General features: G+C 38.8%; 1 pseudogene across 1 annotated transcript; it reads left to right on the top strand.

Moving 5' to 3' along the window:
• The first annotated feature begins 152 nt into the window (after positions 1 to 152).
• LOC148875537 (cysteine-rich receptor-like protein kinase 10) lies at positions 153 to 19,689 on the top strand (annotated as a pseudogene). The gene is made up of 8 exons (XR_016105098.1): positions 153 to 1,029; positions 2,855 to 3,057; positions 3,155 to 3,365; positions 3,719 to 3,752; positions 4,533 to 4,543; positions 5,391 to 5,601; positions 19,141 to 19,289; positions 19,383 to 19,689. The product of XR_016105098.1 is annotated as a cysteine-rich receptor-like protein kinase 10 (transcript).
• Positions 19,690 to 21,130: the final 1,441 nt, after the last annotated feature.

Raw genomic sequence — 21,130 nt, forward strand, 5'->3', positions numbered from 1 at the left:
CATAGTTTTTTTACTGTTTTTACTGTTACTATCATCCGCAACCATCAAAAGTCATGAGATTAAACTTCTAAAATTCTTTTTTGTTCTGACCCCAAGTCAATTCATCGAGTCGTTTTTTATAATCAAATGCTTCCTCTGTAGCAGTACTCTAATCTACTCGAGCACATTTCCTCTCTCAAGTAGTCAGCATGGAACCTGCTTTCAGCCTCCGTAGTGTTATCTCAGGAGGAATAAACAGTCACCTATTTCTCTTCTTCCTTTGTTGCCTTAGCCCTTGCAAGGGAGCCAATCCTATTTACCTCTACACCGTCTGTCCAAATACTACCACTTACCCTTCTAATGGCACGTGCCAAAACAACCTCAACCTTCTCCTCTCTTCCCTCTCCTCTAACGCTACACCCACCAACCACGGTTTTTACAACACCACCGCTGGTCGGGGTTCCAATACTGTATACGGCCTCTTTCTCTGCAGAGGCGATGTCACCGACGACCTCTGCAGTCAATGTGTCAAATCCGCCGCTCAAACTATCACCCAGCGGTGCCCCCACGGGAAAGTCACAATTACTTGGTACGACGAGTGTCTGTTACGTTATTCCAACCAATCATTCTTCTCTATCATGGATGAGAAACCATCGTTCTCTATGTACAATACACAGAACAACTCGGACCCTCGGCAGTTCAATCAGCTGGTAACAAGGGATAAGTTAGGCGAGCTTGCAACTACGGTGGCCTGCCTCTTCTGCTAGCAAGTATGCCACTTTACAGGCCAACTATACGAGTTTCCAATCGTTGTATTGCCTTGCTCAGTGCACGCAGATTTATCAGAAAATTACTGTAACCAATGTCTTTTAGGTGCCATCTTCCATATATCGGATTGTTGCAGTGGAGCGGTAGGGGCAAGGGTTGTGCGGCCGAGCTGTATTGTGAGGTACGAGTTGTATCCTTTCTACAGGATCGCAGCTTCGGCTTCTGCCCCACCACCTATTCCTCTTTTCCCTCCGACTTCGAGTAATAGAACTATCGCTTCAGGTGAGCTCTTACAAATTTGGTTGAGAATTCAGAAACTCTCTTTTTTGGTTTATAAATATAGTTACCTTTCTCCAAAAAAAAAACAGAGAAAATCAGAAGCCTCTCTCTCTCTCTCTCTCTCTCTTTCTCTCTCTCTCTTCTCTCTCTTACGAGAATTTCAATAGAGGACTGCTACTCTGTTTCCATTGTTCCAAACTATTGTTATTTCTCAATCATCTATGTGCAAAAATCCTTGTGATCCTTGTTAAACTTTTGAAGAAAGGGAGTTGATTATCAATTCACCCTGAAAATCTAGAAGGCAATCTTAATTGAGCAGATGATGGAGTTCAATAAATACAGTAAATTATCATGCTATAACCCTATAGCCACTTCTTTTTTCATTTCGTTTCTTTATTTTTCGTTGGCCACATTTCTATAGCCGCTTTTTCTTTTTTTTTTTTTTGTTTCTTTTTATTTTTCGTTGGGCATATTTCTATAGCCACTTCCATGCTTATAATCTATTCCATCTACTAATTAATGGAGAGCATATTTTTAATGTATAGTTTCTGCAAAGACCATCCAACTGATCTGGCCTGGACTGTTGTGGGTTTGATGGCAAATCCAAAGTTGCCAATGTTACGGGGATCTGCATGAAGGTGATGCCTGTTAATCAAGACCCAACTATACATCTGTTTCTCTTGATGTAAAAGGCCTATTTGCATTCAACTAACAGTAGTACCAACTGCTAGTTCTATCTTCCCAGAACGGTAGTCATTTCTTGTAAGAATTGTTTCCCAACCATCGTTAATCCAGACGGTCGGACTCTTCGGCTTGGAAACCATTCAGTATATCGGTTCTGTTTCACCTTCAAACCATTTATCTTTGCTAGAAAACGTTGACTTGGTCAGTGATCCACTGACTGGACGTTCAAACCATCAACTTGTTCAATCAGAACAATGGTTTTTGGCCATTTTTATTTTTAATTTTTAAGTTATCACAGTCCATTCGGACTAGGTGATCGAACTGCTGGCCCAAAAACCAGTGGCCTAAGCAACTCTGGATCTGAGTCATCAGTTTTTGAAACATTGCTTGTAGGTAATTGGTGTTGATAAAACTATGAACACTTTGCACACTTGATAAGCATAAGCATAACTTGAATTAAACTGTAACTTCCCCTGTTTTTCACAAATAGGATTAAACATCTCTGCTTTTCAAAAAAAAAAAAAAAGAAAACATCTCTGTTTGCTTGGCAAAAATTTCCTTCCCTGGATACGTTACATGAGTCAACTAAATGCCATCAAATGACTTTCACAAGTTTTCATAAATCCAAAAATTCCCTGTTATTGTATATTTAGGTGTTATTGAGATCAAGATGCAACTGTTCTATATTATCTTTTAAACTATTTTTCAATTCATATTCCTGATCAAGTGGACGGAAAAAAGGCATCGAGGGTTGTAATAACAATTATTGGTGTAGCAACTTTTCTAGGTGTTTCTTTCTTGCTTTCATGCACCTATTATCTTTTGAAGAAAAGAGGAAACCAGAAAGGTCAAATCAGACAAGGTAAGAGAGAAAAAATCCTTAGGGCATTGCTGGACCGTGGCTCAATTTAAAATCTGGGCACACACACAATACGCATTTCTTGTGTATGCGATTCAAAGAGCCAATACACCTTTTCTTTTCTTTATAATTTTTTCAGCCTGAGGTTTCCACATTAGACAAGTTAAGTGGGGTTCTAATGTTTATATATAAACATAACAACTCATATTTGGCGTTTCAGTACCATGATATGCACCAATATTTTTGAAGAAAATTTATTTATAAATATAGTTGTTTATCCTCTAGGTAGAGAGGAAAATAGCCATGAAGTCTTGTTACTTAATTTGGGGGTCAGGGCCGGCACAAACCTGGAAGAGTTTGGGGAGACAAGTGATCAAAGTAAATGTAAGGATTTGCCCTTGATCTCTTTACAAAGCATTCGAACAGCTACCAACAACTTTGCTGATGCAAATAAACTCGGAGAGGGTGGGTTTGGTCCCGTTTTCAAGGTAATAATAGGAACTGCGGGTTAATGGCTTTTTCTTTTGTTATGGTGATCTTTTCTAAATTGTTGTTTTAAACGTTTCACGATTAAACTTTCTGCAGGGTGTCCTACTTGATGGTAAAGAAATAGCAGTTAAGAGGCTGTCAAGAAGTTCCGGGCAGGGACTGAAGGAATTCAAGAACGAAGTTATTTTAATAGCCAAACTCCAACACAGAAATCTGGTGAGGCTAGTAGCCTGCTCTATCCAGGAGGATGAAAAGCTTCTCGTCTATGAATACATGCCTAATAACAGTCATGACGCCTTTCTCTTTGGTCGGTTCCTATTACTTTTCCTTCATTTTACACTTCCTTATTTACACCGCAATCCGCTGAAAATTAGACGTCCAACACTTCCTATAACACTAAGGTGGTGTTGGCCTGTTGGGTGTGTCTTTTGGTTATACCTTTCGGTTTGCAAGAAGTTTAAAGGACCAACATATTGTCTTTTCCCGTTTGGTATTGCATAAACCGAATTACAGCATATGGAAAGATAAAAAAAGTCAAATTTTGAGAAATTTCAAATAAAGCTTTTGGTCTTTTCACATTGAAAATACCCTCTTCGTGTATATTTTAACAGTCCTCTAGACAATGATGCTTACCAAAAAGTCTTGGTATTAAAAGATAAGATCCCAAAAGCTTAGTTCATCTTCTCATAAATTGCTAATTAATCATTTAGAATGGTTAAACGCGATGACATGCTTGTCATTTATTTGATTGGTGTTATAGATCTGGACTGAACAAATTACCATTGAATTGAGTACATCCGCTGTGACTCCCTCAGTTTCACTGCGTGTGTCCGTCGCAAGGGAATCCCTTGACCAAGGTCAATGCGAACTCAAAGGTCAATTTAACAAATTTACATATATTAAGGGACTTGCAATTTTCCAATGAAACACATAGACCTGTTCACGGGCCACGCTTGGGTTTGGATTTTTTGGACTAAGGTTTTGGCTGAAGTAAAGCCAAGTCCTGGCCCATAAAGAGGACTATACACAAAACATGCCAGTGACAGAAATAAAAGGTTAGGCTGCGTTTGTTTTAGATGTAAATTCAGTTTTACACAAATGAAAAAATTAATGATCGGTGGAAAATAGAACCGGATGAATTTAAATTTTTACACTGTTGATGTAATTTTCTCTTCTCTGGAACGTTTCTCTCTCTCTATATTCCCGCCCTACTGTCCTTCACTGCCATCCTCTTTCTCCGTGAGGTCCCACTGTCCTTTGCTCCACCCTATGCAAATACGAACACCGTCCTCGCAGAGTTTTACACCAGTGAATTGGAGGTGAGGTGAAGCGGAACCCCAGATCGCAGAGTTTTACACAGAGGTGAAGTGGAGGTGAGATGAAGCGGAATCCCAGATCGCAGAGTTTTACACAGAGGTGAAGTGGAATCCCAGATTGCAGAGTTTTACACGGGTGAAGTGGAGGTGAGGTCGTCGCAGAGCCGTTGTTGGTTCACGGAACCTCTTCAAATGATGTCATTCTCCGCTGAAATGGTTGCCCAGAAAAGCAATTTGACCGTTGCAGAGTTTTACACCAAAGAAGAAGATTTACATCAACTTTATAGGTGGTAATTTTCCACCGATTCTCGATATAAAACTCGAGTTTTACTCTAATTTACGTTGTAAAATAACATCTAAAACAAATACAGGAAAACTGAACCAGGGTGTAAAATTTACCCCGGTTCTCATTTACACCCAAAACAAACGCAGCCTTAAGCGAACATTTGTTTTTCTTTTTATTTTTTATTTCCATCACTGAGATGTCCGTATTGCATTGGGAGTTAGAAGGGACGCCCAGCAAATGAAGTTTCCTATTAAACAAAGAGTTTAACTATTATGCAAAGCTGCACAATAAAGCAAAAGCCAACCAATTATGTTGAGGACATCACCAATTATTTACGTTTTCTTTGATTTATATTTTACAAGGTATACTAACAATCCCGTTACAGACTTCAAAACTGTTAAAAAATGTAATTCTAATGTTTATCTCTTGTTCATAATTCTGGATTAGTATTTTGTAGTTTGGGTTAAATGTTACTTTGGTCCCTGAATTTTAAAATGTAATAATTCAAAACATGATAATCCAGTATTTGTTGTTAGTTAGATGTTAACCAGCCGTTAAATGGTATTTGAAAAAGACAAATTTCTTTCGAATGTCATCTGGTTTTCTTTATCGACTATCCAAACATTAACAAAAAATTAAGAGTTTCAAATTCTTACCTCTTCTATTCAATATAGTTGGGGTCACTAAAATGCCCACTCAAACATAATCCCAATTTTCTTGAATGAAAAAGACAAAGATTTGGAAGACTCTCCACTGAGAATTTCACGGGGTCTTCTTTACTTGCATGAGGACTCTCGACTGAGAATCATTCACAGAGACTTAAAAGCTAGCAATATTTTGCTCGACATTGAAATGAACCCAAAGATATCAGACTTCGGATTGGCAAGGATTGTTGGAGGAAATCAAAATCAAGCTAATACAAATAAAGTCGTCCGAACATAGTGAGTGCATTTTGCCCTACTCATTAATGTCATAGCATGAAAATGAAAGAGAGGTTCAGATTGGTAAAAGACAAAGCAAGGCCCCACAAATACGGGGTGCAACTCGACCCGGCTTAGCCTTAAAAGAAATTGGACCGATCCGACCCCAACCCAATCCCTTAGATGTAGGAAAGCAAGTTGTGACAGTTAGGTTGTGTTTAGTTCAACTCCAACTCAACCTGAGTTGGTTAACTCAATCCAATGAGTTGGGATAAGATTGGATTCGTGTTGAGTTTAGTTTCAGTTTGGGTTAGGCTAATTCCTTCATTTATATTAGATTTGCTATTGATTGGATTGAACTATTAAATTGGGTCCATATTTTTCAACCCTAACCACTTGAGCTTTTTAGGTATTTTTTTCTTAAGTTGGATACAGGCTACTAGAGCCCAAGTTGTATCTATACATGGATTCATCAAAGGGGGTGCCAGTAACCAAAGGATCGTCAACAAATATCTTTCCGTTAAATTGGACATTTTATAGGCCCAACATGGTCTTATGAAACTAAAAAGTTTTGGAGGGAGATTCAAAATTTTAGGAAATCTTACCTCCCTCCCCTTTGCTTTTACTTTTTGTATTTTCTCCTTTCTCTACTCTTGCATGTAGGTGAAGACCTTTTACCCCACATTGTTTGGAAAAGAGATGGAGTTGAGTATATTAATTGACTTGCTTCCTTTATGTGTAGGGACCCATAGGTTTTGGGGTGCTTTTTCACATGTGTATGTCAAGCTAATTCAGGGTGGGGCGTGGGATCGTGCATTAACGTTTTGTTTGTTTGACCACTTGATCTCTTAGCCATTAGTTTGTCTATTTAAATTTATTGTTTTTAATTTTAAATGTTTCATCTTGGTGGCTTTTGGCCACTATGTTTCTCTCTATCTCTTCAAATAGGTAAACTATTCTAGAGAGACATCTCTCCAAAAGAACACATCTATGTCCATTCGGGTGACTAAGAGCATTCAATAAATAGAGTGTTGGTCAACCTAGTGACATATGCCTAAATACACACAACATAGTGTAGGATGGGGATGTAAGGCTAGGTTGGAGAGCGGTCTCTTTGAAAGACGAAGAGAAGCCTCGAGAGTGAGGGAAGGCAGACGTCTTTAGGTAAAGGGCTTAGAAAATGAGAGGATCATGGTTATTCAAGAGTATCAGTAACAAATGCTTAGGATCAGATGAGTTCAATTGTGAGAAGGATCTCTATTTATAGAAGAGGTCCCTAAATCCTAAAAGTTAGGAGATTAAGATATTCAATCCGTATTAGGGAAGGGAATATTTGATTCCCTGTCAATCATTGAGTGTGCTATTGAGGTATCACCACGTGTTTCATGAGGATCTTTTCAAGGATTGGCTTTCCTTATCCTTAAGGTTCCTCATTACTCACATTTGCTACTACCTTTTTATGAATCGTAACTAATCCTACGTGGCACTAGTAGCATCATCGTTCGGCGATTGGTACTTCATCAGTTCTACATAGTAGCTTGCAAAGTCCTTTGTTGTCTTGGGTTTGCATGTGTTTGGGCACATACAGGACTCGCCGTGGGCTTAGTATGCTATCCTTTCTATCCCGTTATCGAAAGCAAGCTTGTAGGTTGTGAGTTTATCACACGTTATGGAAAGTGTGGCTTCATTGCACACTTAGGTGTGTTTGGGTCTTTTGGATGGGTCTTTCTAAGATTTATTTAGGTTCGGGTGTTAAATGAACTTTGCGAGCCATGGGCTTATCACAGCTTTACTTAATGTTTTGTGGGTTCATCGCAAAGGTGGCGGTGTACCGCAAGTTCATCACAACATGGGGGTGATGGCATGAGAGATCCATCGTATGGACGCCCAAATCTTGCAGAATAAGGTGGGCGAATTTAAAAAAATTTTCTCTCCCTTTCAACTAGAAATCACATTCCTTATTTAGAAAATCATATTTTCAATGATCAATCTTGAACCATAAACTGAACCAGATCTGAACAAAAACAGTAGGAGAGGGATATACCTGATATAGAGAAATAATTTCTCTCAATGGAGGTGTTCACGCCCAAAGAAAGTGTCCAAAGACTGCTCCCACTGAAGATGACACAATGGATGGAGGAGCAAAATCAGCAGGGTCCGTCCCACGAACCAAATCCTTTAGCAAGAATCTAATGGATGTAGTGAGCACAACTTCCTTTCAGCCTTTCAGTAAAAAATGATGTCAAGATCCAATCTTGACCACTCCTACAATGTTGGAGAATGAACTGGCAGTATGACGGCGGCAGGAAGGGATCACAAGGAGAAGGCGTAGTTAAACTGTGTATTCTTCTCTCTGTAATTCGAGATCTGATTGCTCTCCAATTCTAGGATACCTCTTGATGGATTCACTCCTTCCTGCTTTCATAGGCTTAAAGAGATAAGCTCCTGATCCTATCAGGAGTTTTCTGTTTCAGATCATTATCTGAACTTGGACTCTCTTTAAGTGATAAGGATAAGACCCTTATCTTATCTGTAGATTAGATCAGCTTTATCCTGATCTCATCAGGAGCTTTCCATATCTGAATTCAGATCTGGTCTCTCTGAGTGGATAGGGTAGGACTCTACCCTATCTGCTGATTTAATCCTAAATCCACCCCATCTATTTAACTAATCAAATTAGGCTTGTTCGAAATGGGCTTTAGGCCCAATAAGTCAATGTGCTCAAAACTACTTCCAATCTGTTGCCCAGTTGGACTTCTTTGTATGGCGTGGGACCAAGCATTGATCTACACATCAGCCACATGGGTTCGGCTCAGCCTTTGTTACAAGGCCTGGTCGAATACACTGTTGTGGACAATGCACCCCTTGAAATCCATCACATGGGCCTCTACTGGGCCCAACACTTACATTAAGTGGTCCCTGGGCCAAGCCACCTTATAAAAACCTAGGGACTGTAGGCAGATGCAAGATTAGCCCATCAGACATTACCCTCAGTGGCCTTACACTTAACCTCTCAACCCATAATGATCACACACTGCCTGACAAGAGAGGACATCTCCCTCGGCTGCAAGGGTCAATGTTGCACTCTACACTTGTATGGATCCCGAGAATTAAAACCTTTGCAAACATTTTAGAAACCATAATACATATACTCTTATATCTCATAAAATATATTTTGCAAGATAAATCTCAATTATTGAAATTGGCTACCGGTAGACTTGGTTTCCATCAGAGAGAGTGCATTCTCGATCATTACCTTTGTCCGAAAAAGGGGCTGATCCTGTCACTATGATCACCCACTCGGATGAATTCTCAAACTGTCCCAACATACCCAAGTTTTGACCCCCGCTAAGGATCTCACTGATTGGTACATCAAAGGTAGCCAAATCTAACACCTAGCGAAGTATCATAATCAAGTCTAGGGGTCGGGTGTATTTTTCCAGTTTTGCCCATTAATCTCCAAGGTCCAAGGCAATACTAGAAATTTGGTCCGGTTCAAAGATTCAATTGATCATACACTGCATGTGCCTAGGGTCTCACCCCGACGGCTGAGACAGGCCTCCCCAACCGATTTGGTGGCACATCAGTGTCAGCATTATCAGGATATGTCTCCCTAGACCAACCCACTGCTTGTAAACATTCTAAACTATCCAACAGGGGGTTGTTTGCAAGCTGCTTGTAATTGCTTCTATGGTATTACTCTTGGTGTCTGGGTGTTCTTTGAGGGTCTGGGTGAGTTGTACATACCTACATTAGCTCCCATGCTTATTGATAAGTGGGAGATTATCAATAAGCATATTGCCTTTTTGTCTTCGAGTTTTGTGGTAGTTTCGCTTGCATGTGTTGGGTCTGGTGTTCCTGTCTGCTTTGTGGTTCTATGTCAATCACGTGCACCCTGCGTTTGTGCTTGGAGTCTCATTATAATTAGGGGATTAGCCCCCTTGTCTTTTGGTGATTTGTTTTCTGTCAACAGTCAGTGTTACTCATCAATTGTGTGCTCTAGCCATCCTGATTGTTGACAGGAAGAAAATTAGCAAAACACAATGCTAGCAGTAGTAATAAGTGCAGCTTTTGACAATGGGCATGAGAGGTGGTTGATGACTAAGCTTCAGCCATAATTATCATTTTGGTGATTCCAGTGTAAGTGGTTAGGTGTGTGTCGATTGGGTTTCTAGTGTTAAAATGACGGCACTAGGTGCATTATTACATCTTGGTAAGTGTTTCACAGTGTCCTATAAGTGTTAGGAGCCTAAGATGGATAGTTTGAAGTCCTCTAACAGCTATACCGCCTGGGTAGGATACATCCTTGAGAATCCCATGCATTGTCGGATGCTCCAAGGTTCTGGTTTACTTAGGTTCGTGGATTGTTACATGGGTCTTACCGGTAGGAAGGGATTGAAGTATGTGGGTCATTTGCTGGAACATTGGTGTTGTCATACCCATACCTTCATTGGGGCATTTAGGGAATTTACCTTCAACATGGAGGATGTTGCTGTTTTATTGGCATTGCCCATCGGAGGCACTATATCCGCCCAACATCTATAACACAATGGGTCCATTCCTATTGACCTTAGGGAGCTTTGCGACCAGCTTGTCCATGAAATTTCAGTTTACAAGGCCTAGGTAGACCAGATAATTTTTCGAGGGAAGTGGTCATTGGAGCAGTGGTTGGAATTCTAGTTTAAGTCCCACAGTGGGAGGGGCGTGATGGTGCATTGTTAGGATAGTCAGTGCCATCTTGCTGCCTTTATATTATATGTTACTCCCCGATTCATTTTTTCAGGTCCCCCCAACTACGGCTTGTGCATGGTTTTAGTTTTGATTACTATTCTCGCTATTAGTGGGCACCAATTGCCTTTAGCGTTAATGCTCTTGGTGTACCTCTATGAACAAATGGATGACACTATTCAACAGATAGTAGACCCAAGTTGCAACTGGCATGTCAATTGCATTTATTCACCATTTCTATGGATGTTCATTTGTGAGCATTTTGATCTTAGTGTCATGCCACATCATCTTTTGCCGATGCAGGTCATTGTTGCCACATTGTGTAGTGAGACTTATGAAGAGAAAGTGTTTGAAGTCTGTAGGGGAAGCGTTGGCTCCAAGCGAAAAGGCATAGAAATTTCAAGATGAATGAGATTAATATGAAGTTGTCCTCCCTTGATGGGATTATGTGGAGACCGTACACCCGATTTCACCAGTGCATTGTTGATGTTCAAATGAGAGTGACCGATAGTGCACTATGGATGTTCGAAGTCCCGTTGCAGGTGTTGTTCGGCTGGTAACATGGCCTGGTGTGGTGGCATATCTCGGTCGCACTAATGAAGCGCAATCGGCTGCCTACCACCTAGGTCAAGTAATGCATCAGTTTGGCTATGATGACCTTGGTGGTCAGTTTCTGAGGTCTTTAGTGGAGGATGTGTTTTGGGTTCAGTGACATGATTGCACCTTTCTTGGTGTTGATATGTTCCCTATTACAGGGTATATGAGGGATCAATGTTGTAGATCTCTCTATTTTTCCTACCTTTGTGCACTATTTGGGGGGTTTCCAAGAATTGCTATGGAAAAATCCCTACCCACGTCATGTTCTTGCTCCTTTGATGGGTCATGCTATGAATTGAATAATTGTTCTACCTACTGCTTTATCAAGTTCATCCAAAAAAGCAAGGACCGGGCATAAGAAGAGGCCATCGATGTGTGAGGAGGGAGAGAGCAGTTGCTCTCCTATTGCGAAGAGGAGTCTGCAAGAGTACCATGTTGCTTCCAAACTCCATTGGCATCGTGGTCTATTGATTGAAATGTTCCCCTATCACACATTCAGGTGTGCGGTGCCGAGCATCAGCAGGTATCTCCAGAATCACCTTCTACAGTGGAGACTAGTGTGGTTGCAAAACCATTGAATTTGTCAGTTGTGGCACCCTCTTTTTATGGTGCTACTGTTCGTTTTTCGAGTGGGCGGATGACGAGGAAGGCTCCCCCTCGCTTGAGGTGGGGTCTCACATATAGTGCACTGGTAAATGACTCCTAATACTATTTTCTGCTTCTCTTTCGAATCTATCCAGTTGTGCTTAGGGTGCCAGGGCTTACTAAGGAGCCCAGGGTGTCTAGGGCTTTGTATGTGTGCCTAAGTTGCCAGGGCTTAGTAGAGTGCCTGGGGCGTCCGAGGCTTTGTTTGTGTGCTTGAGGTGCTGGGGCTTTCTAAAGTGTCTGGGGTGTCCATGGCTTTGTATGTCTGTTTGGGGTGTCAGGGCTTACTAGGTGCTCGGGGTGTCCAAGGCTTTGTATGTGTGCCCGGGGTGCCAGGGCTTAGTAGAGTGCCTAGGGTGTCTGAGGCTTTGTAAGTATGGGGGAACTACTTGTATAGCTATAAGTAAGATATGTATGTAAGTGAATAAATGATTGATCATTCATTTTGTCACAAATTATGGTTATGAACAAGACATGTATATGAGCAAATAAAAAATTGATTCATTTTGTCATAGATAGATGTGTTCTTAGTTGAAGGATAGGGCAACTTTATCATAATGATAATGCTAGACTTCATTGCAAGCAAAGAGTCTAAAGAGATCATGTAAAACATATTAGATTTATTCATAAAACATGTGCATTGGCTTGTGTGGGTACAGAGTATACAACTAATCAAAGTAAGGTTTCAATTAGTAACTATTTATGGTTTCATCATTTTCGCCAGTATCAATAGTTTTTAGTATATAGTAGCCCAAGCAGTGGGCTTCTTTTATCAAGTAGGGCCCTTCCCCATGTTGGTGCGAACTTTCCTACAAATTGCCTTGTCTAACATTGAGAGTTGTCTTCAATACTTTATTCCCTTCTTCAAAGCTTCTAGGCCTTAAGTGTCTATTGAAGTTGTTAGCTAGTGCCTTTTGTATTTGCTTTGCTCCTGTGAGGCTGCATCTCTAATTTCATCTACCACATCGAGTTTGTTTGCAAGTAAGGCATCTAAGCCTTTTGGTCTAATCTTCTTATCCATTATAAAGGATATCCTAGCAGATATAGCTTTCATCTCAGCTAGGAGTACTGCTTCTTGACCATAGACTAAGGAGTAGGGTGTCACCTGTATGCTTTCTCTGATAGAGGTGCAATAAGCCCAAAGTGTTTCTAATAGTTTATCTGCCCAATCCCTTTGCTTATTGGCCACTGTTTTGCTCAACATTTTTGGTAGTATCTTGTTTGTGGCCTTTTCCTAACCGTTGTCCTAGGGGTAATATGTTGCCGATGTTCCTATTCTTGCCCTGTACTGCCCTAGGAGTTCATGGACTTCCTAATTTTTGATGGACAGGATGTTATCAGTCAATATCCGCATTGGTACCCCAAATCTGTGGCTACATAGATCCATTGTAAGGGAATGACTTCTGTCCACTTAGTGAATTAGTCCATGGCTGTGATGATAAAGCAATACACCCTAGAGGGTGGATGTATCTTTCCTATGAGGTCTACCCCCCAAGTGTGTAAGGGCCAGGGTATGATGACTGGATGTAGGTTGTTGGCAGGTTTATGGATTCTTTCACTATGGATTTGGTGCTTGTGACATTGGCACCCATGTCACTGCATATCTTCCATCATAGTCGGCCAATAGAAACCAAGGTGTAGAGTGTGGTTATGTAGGGAAAGTTGGCCTTGGTGGGCTGCAAGTTCAGAACTATGGCCTACTTCTAATATGTCATCAATTTCCTATGTGTGATTTCCTATACAGCACCCCATCTTGGAGGTAAAACCTCTTGACCTTAGATAATAGCTTCCTCCACAATTAGATATCGATGGGAAGTGTGTGTTCCCGTAGGTACTCTATATACATCCTCCTCCAATCCTTATTGTAGACTATTAAACATTCTCTGTTGTCTGTGGGATGCATTTATTGCATTCTCTTTGTACCTTAGTAGAGTCCCACTTCATTGTAGCCCAGTAATACCCTAACCATTGTAGTTTATGGAATAGCATACTTGCGACATCCTCGTAGTTGGCCTTATGAACTTCGTCTAGGACTGCTTCCGCCTCTGGTTTGCCTAGGCACCTTGTCCTTACACCATTTCATTCTCTGTGATATAGCACCCCGTTTACCAATTGGAACTTTGCGATTAGCCTAATGTCTCGCGTCCCTATGGCCTGCCTTTTTAGCTTCTATATTACTTCATACCTCCAATCGCCTACTGCTATTTGTTCCTCATCTTTCACTCGGTCTCTTAGGGTGAAAGTTGATTGTTTTTCAACCGATTGAATGGTAATCCATATTGGCTTTAGACTAGGATGCATCTTCGACCCTAAGGTTGCTAATGCATTGGCGAACTTGTTTTTGGCTCTGTTCTAATGTTTGAAGTCTACATCCAAGTTGTGAACCAATTTTTGGATCAAGGTCCTATATGGAAGGATGGTTAGCTCCATCATCATTATGCTTCTATCAAGCTGTCCAATCACCAACTTGGTGTCACCAATTATCTTTATCTTTTTTGTGCTGGTTTCTATGGCTTTCATTAGGCCGATTGCAAGCTGCTTGTAAGTGCATACAAAAACTATCCAACAGGGGGTTGATTGCAAGTTGCTTGTAAGTGCTTCTGTGGTATTACGCTTGGTGTCTGAGTGTTCTTTAAGGGTCTGGGTGAGTTGTACATACCTACATTAGCTCCCATGCTTATTGATAAGTGGGAGATTATCAATAAGCATATTACCTTTTTGTCTTCGAGTTTTGTGGTAATTTCGCTTGCATGTGTTGGGTATGGTGTTTTTGCCTGTTTGTGGTTCTATGTCAATCGCATGCACCCTACATTTGTGTTTGGAGTCTCATTATAATCAGAGGATTAGCCCCCTTGTCTTTTGGTGATTTGTTTTCTATCAACAGTCGGTGTTACTCATCAAATGTGTGCTCTAGCCACCCTAATTGTTGACAAGAAGAAAATTTGCAAAACACAATGCTAGCAGTAGTAATAAGTGCAGCTTTTGACAATGGGCATGAGAGGTGGTTGATGACTAAGCTTCAGCCATAATTATCATTTTGGTGATTCCAGTGTAAGTGGTTAGGTGTGTGTCGATTGGGTTTCTAGTGTTAAAATGACGGCACTAGGTGCATTATTACATCTTGGTAAGTGTTTCACGGTGTCTCATTTCTTTGGGGCATATTTATGAGCTGTGTTATGTTGCCTTTCACAATGATCTATCTGGGTGTGCTTGTTTGGTTCCCTCTCACTAGGTCGTAGGTTGTTTATAAAACAATATGGTGTGCCTTATTTCTTATCATTGTTTGTGTTTGAACTATCTTTCTTGTTTTGGTTCTCCTCTTCCCTTGTGATTTGCAATTAGTTGTGGCTCTTAATTAGAATGATGTGCTGATGATTATCAACGAGTCTATGGGCTCTAATTCGCCATCTTCGGTAGGGTCGGTGCCTCGTAGTGTAGACAACGATCCAAAGCTTGCCCTGGTTCATCGGCTACTTATGCATCATTGTGAGGAAAATTCCGTAACTCATTTGGGGTATGAAGCTGTCGATGGGATTCCTGTCCAAGGCATTCGTCCGGAAGGCAGGTTTGTAGTGACGGGGGTAGTAGTGAGATTTGCAGAGGCGATTATTTACTTTGGCTGGTTGCCGTCATTCGAACTTCCCTCCATCATCATTGGTCTGGCACTAAATACTCTTGCAACGATGATGTCTGAGGTTATGAACCTTCTCCCCGACCAAATGTCATGATCAGTCATCACACAGTGGTTGAGGACTTGCGAGAGTTTTTCTGCAATCAGTTTTCATGTCGCAAATATTGAAGAACACATTATTCTTCTAGCACATGTATTATGGGGGGTTGGTCTTGGAGAGTCGTTGTTAGTATGCAGGCAATCTCTGAGGGACATGCACCATCATATGGAAGCAGTGAAAGCAATGCTGGATGACGCTGCTAGGAGGCTTGTGGACCTCGGGGCATAGTGTGCTTGCCGGCATCAACTGGTGGTAGAGCATGAAGCAGAGATGGGTGATTTGACAGCGTATGAGGCTTGGAGACCTCTGCTTGAGAATATAGACGCAATGAGGGATGAGTAGGCCACTTTGTGGAATCTATATTTCTATTTGTAATTATGTAAATTAATTTTGAGTGAAATCAACGAGCTTCTCTGCATTCTAGTGTACTTATTTTACTGTCTTTCACATTGTTTTGTATTTTTGAGAATGGATTACGGGTAGCTTTGGTCGGGTTTAAGTGTTTCCATCCGGATGACACCCATGGTGTGTTGGTGTTTAACCTAATTTGAGCAATGCTTATTTCGGTTTCCTGGTTCAGCTACATTGCTGCCCTAGGTGTTGGTAAGTTACTGCCCTATTTTTCTATGTGATTCAACTTTGTTGGCCAGTCTGGATATGGCAATTACACTGTGAGTCCCTCTCTGACAGTTAGCCTTCCAAGGAAGAACTGGCTTGTAGGGGGAAAAACCTCTCTGTATAATAGCTTTGTTGATTTTGTGAAGGACATGTAATTCAATTTCCTATGGAAGTTCTATGATTGATTAGGACTAAGGGATTATTTGGGACAGCCATGTGGCACTCACTAGTAATATCTTTGGATTGGTGCTTCAAAATCATTGCGAGTCATTCGCACGTGTTGGATGAATATGATGCCCGGATACAATTTGGTGGTGGTTACTAATGTGAAGTGTTGTTTGAATTAATGCACCTCCTTGGTCCCACTTTTCTGGGGGTATTGAAGTAATTTCTTGCATTGCTTTTCTGCTAAGTATTATTTTGGGAATTGCATAGGCATCCCTTCATCTTCGTCAATGCCATTTGGTTCGTTGCGCTTGCGAATGTAAGAAAGGGTTTATAAAACCAGTAGGAGGGAAGCCAGGTGGTCTTCTTTTCACATTCAATTTTTGTTTTTGTCTGTTGTCACCTTCTTTGCTAGTTTAGTTTCAATATTCAATTGTTTCTCCATTCCTGTTCCATTTTTCGTTCATGGCATCCCGTCAAAAGAAAGGGGAGAAGAAGACGGATTGTCAAAAGGAAGGCAACAAGAGAGTGGACTGCCCTTTCTTTGATTTCGTCAGGGAAGTGGATACAACAGATCTCTCCTATCAGAGAGGGAAGTGGCTATAGCAGTCGAAGGGGAACAGGGTTTCTGGCCTCCATTGCCCATTGTGAGAGGTGTGGAGGGCATAGTTGACCATGTCTATGGTGCCGAGTTGTTGTGCCTTTGTGGGCATTCAAACCAGTCTATGTCCTATAAGTGTTAGGAGCCTATCCCCTAACAGCTATACCGCCTGGGCAGGATACATCCTTGAGAATCCCATGCATTGTCGGATGCTCCAGGGTTCTGGTTTACTTAGGTTCGTGGATTGTTACATGGGTCTTACCAGTAGGGAGGGATTGAAGTATGTGGGTCATTTGCTGAAACATTGGTGTTGTCATACCCATACCTTCATTGGGGCATTTAGGGAATTTACCATTCACCATGGAGGATGTTGCTGTTTTATTGGCATTGACCATCGGAGGCACTATATCCGCCCAACATCTATAAGACATTGGGTCCATTCCTATTGACCTTGGGGAGCTTTGCGACCAGCTTGTCCATGAAATTTCAGTTTAATGGGTTTTTGAATCAATGATTTTTTTATTGTTTAACCTCAACCTATTTATATTACTTGATTTATATCATGGTTTTCAAAACTGGACTAGACTAGAAAAATCAGGGACTGGTTAGGTGACTGGTTTTATTTTACTCCAAAACCATTATTTTGCCAAAAATCGTTGATTTGGTCAACAAATTGCTGACTCGGATGGTCAAACCGTTTGACCCATCCAATGGTTTTGGTCATTTTTTTTATTTTTTTGGTAAAATGGACCATCTATTCAATTTGAATGGTTAGACTGTTTGACCTGAGAACTGGACCTCTAATTGGTTTGTTGTCCAATTCTATTTTAAAAATATTGATTGATATTATTACTACTCTCTCTCTCTCTTAACTGTAATAATAACATGCATTAAAATAAGAGACTTTGAAACCCAAAGGTCCCTCTCTCTCTTAAATGTCTTTTTTAAATGTAATAATAATATGCATGAAAATAAGAAGCTTTGGAAAACACAAAGGTCTCTCTAATAATGTGTAGCTTTATTAATTTAGTCAAAATAAGCAATAATTATTGTTTTATATTTTTAAACAAAAGAAAAAAATAAAAAAATAGAGAAAATAGATAAATAGCTTCTCTCAAAGGAGAGACATGCTAACATGGACCATACATATATATATTAAATTGTAATTATATATAATAGATATATTTGCATAAAATTGTAATTATCAATAAAGATTAATCATATTAAAATTGAGATATCCAATGATATATTATTGCACTAAATATTCTTCTTTCATTCAAAACTATAATTCATTTATATTCCATTTGAAAATAATAAAATTAATTAACCACAATAAAAATAATTTAGTAAGTTACATAAATAAAATAAAAATAAAAATAAATATTAATTATTGCTCTTGATAAAAATATATTTGTTAATATGATAAAAATAATTTAATTAATAAAAGGGTTAATATAAATTAAAAATGAACATTAATTAAAAATTAATATAAAAATAATACAAAATAAGCTAACAATCATTAGTTTTATAATTAAATTTTATTAATTTAGAAACAACTTATGTTCCACTAAAAAATAAACATTTATATAGTTAATTAAATTTCATAAGGAATTTAAATTTAATAAAAACTTAATATATTTAAATAAATTCAAACTTTACTAATTTCAAAAATTTCATAAGGAATTTAAATTTAATAAAAACTAAATATATTTAAATAATTTCGAATTTTAAGATCAATTTAAATTTCATTTAAAAATAGGGAAAATTATAAAAACATCATTGGGTTTTGACCTTAACGAAAGCCCCCTGTATTATTTAGAAAAAAGTGCAAATACCTTACTTTAGTTAGAAATCCAAATAAAAGATGTTGATGTAATGCATCAATTTTACTTCATTTCAGCCGTTATACATTTGTACAAGGAGAACAAAGAAACCTATTCTTTGAAAGTTGTGTAACAAAATAGATTAATGGAGGATAAAGTTGAAACCTTAAATTATATATGATAATACAATAACAATGACAAAGGTATTTTTGGTAACTTTAATGTCCTGACTAGTACTTATATAATAGCACAGATGTGTGAAATACCTGTCATAGACTGAATGGAAATAAATAAGCATAATACAAACAAATTCTACAGATCCAGGCTTATAAATCCTCAAAATAATGGATGTAACGCCATTGCTTTTATTGCTACATTGGATATGTGATTTTATATATGAGTTGTGATTTTTTTCATCTTATTGAATTACTTCAAAATAATTCGTGGTTAAGTAATCAAAAGATGAACATAGATGAGAGGAGAAAGAAGTTTCTCTCTCTCCACGCTCACTCTCCTGAAAAAGGGTAGCCCATTTTAATTTAAATGGACCTATTATTTTAATTTAAGAATCCATGCAGGCAATACTTTTATATCGGCCTGTCAAATTGAAAGTTCTTTTAGTGAGCTAATCATGCTAATTTGACCTTCACAGCGGATACATGGCTCCAGAGTATGCTATGGAAGGGATATCCTCTGTAAAATCTGATGTTTTTAGCTTTGGTGTTCTTCTTCTAGAGATTATAAGTGGAAAAAGAAATACTGGCTTCTATATTTCAGAGCATAATCAAAGCCTCCTCAAATTCGTAGGTTCCTTGAATTATTTATTTGTTTTCCAAAGCTAGTTGGAGATTTGTTATATATAAATAAATAAATAAATTCTGAATGTAAAATTGCATGCATGGAAACTTTGGTGTAACGACAAAGGCTTGGAGTTGATGGATCCATCGTTAGTAGAGTCATGTGTGCCAAGTGAAGTAATGAAATGTATTCACATTGGATTATTATGTGTTCAAGAGGATGCAGCAGATAGACCGACAATGTCATCTGTAGTTCTGATGTTAGGAAGCAACTCCATAACCTTCCTAAGCCTACTCAACCTGCATTTTCTGTTGGACGAGTAGCTGCATCAGAACCATCTTCTAAAATTGCTAAATTCTGTTCAATTAATGAGGTAACAGTTTCTAGTGTTTCTCCCAGATAAGTAAATAGTTAGATGGAGGTCAAGCTCGACCTCATCTGACATACACTGGCTGTAAGGCAGATGAAATGGCGGTCGTTGGTCTGATATAAAACCCATGGGCCACCTAAAAAGGAAATGCTTTTGGTCTTGAGTAGAACGATGAGAAATTAAATTAAGGACGTAATTAAGCTTATTTGTTTATTTATTTTGGTAGAACGAAATTAAGAACATTCTGAGAAAATAATCTTGATGACTATAAAAGCATTCCAACTCAACTCCACGTTGCTTTGCTTGATCTCTTCTTATTATTGTTGATGGTTTGATGTACTCAAAAGGGTTAATTATGGTTGTGTTTGTCAAACTTATTTTTGCTTAATATGATGAATATATGGTATTATAGAAGTGTCCAAATGTTTTTTATGTATAATCTTTTATATTTTTTACTTTTATATGTTTTTATTTTTTTAATTATTATTATTATTATTATTTAACTTTAACATCAAGGATTGATACATTTTGGCCTAAAAGTTGAATTCTTGACTCACTACCAAACTGAAAAACAACTTCATTTTTAGGTTGGTTTTAAATTTATATTTTATTTGTATCATCAATAAAAATAATTATTCTTCATTACAGTTCTCTAGATGAGAACGCCATTTGGGGAAAAGATTCTCAAAATTGCAATTCAGTTTGGATGAAAAATCTCGTCCGGAAAGAAATTTCTAATTAGAAATGAAGAAAATCTCACTTTTGATAATTGATAATACCGTTCTCTCAATTCTCACTATGTTTTTTTTAAATTAACGAACACGTGTTTTTAGTGGGAGCAAAGTTGTCAAATGCCCGTCCATTTATAATTCATATCCGATGAACATTAGCACTAAAGCCCCTTTCTTCTTCTTAAAGTCTTTCCGAGTGTTCCATCTTCATTGTTCATCGGAGAAGCCTCTCCAATATTCGATTGTCAATACCAACCACTTTTAATGATAATTATTGTTATGAGTGGTTTTCTACTCTTAAACTATCCCTACTATGTAGATTAACTTTATCCTTAATGTTTATATATCCATGCCGTATTTGACAATTCTCACCACCATTAAATCGTAACAATTATGTTGGAATGTATTTTATGCTCTTCTGTAAAGTATTATCAGTCGTTGATGATTGTTAGTACCTGATTTTTGTTTGGTTTATCATTTGAGCCTCCAATTCACCTCAAACATCCAATCAGATCCTTTCAACCTCTTCAAAATACCCCAAAACCCAGATAACCCAAAGTTCATTCCAAGAACCTTTAGATCCACTGTTAAATATATCTGATACCAATCCAATAGCCCCAATTGACCCCTACTTATGCCTCAACCACTATATCTGACCCCACTATCAGACCCATGACCTCGCAAAACACCAACCTGTAAAATTTCTTTCCAAAACACCTTTTCTTACCCTCCATCTCATAAAG

The sequence above is a fragment of the Nelumbo lutea genome, chromosome 1, assembly GCF_056320005.1.
Source record: "Nelumbo lutea isolate HS-2025 chromosome 1, American lotus-T2T, whole genome shotgun sequence".
Taxonomy (NCBI): domain Eukaryota; kingdom Viridiplantae; phylum Streptophyta; class Magnoliopsida; order Proteales; family Nelumbonaceae; genus Nelumbo; species Nelumbo lutea.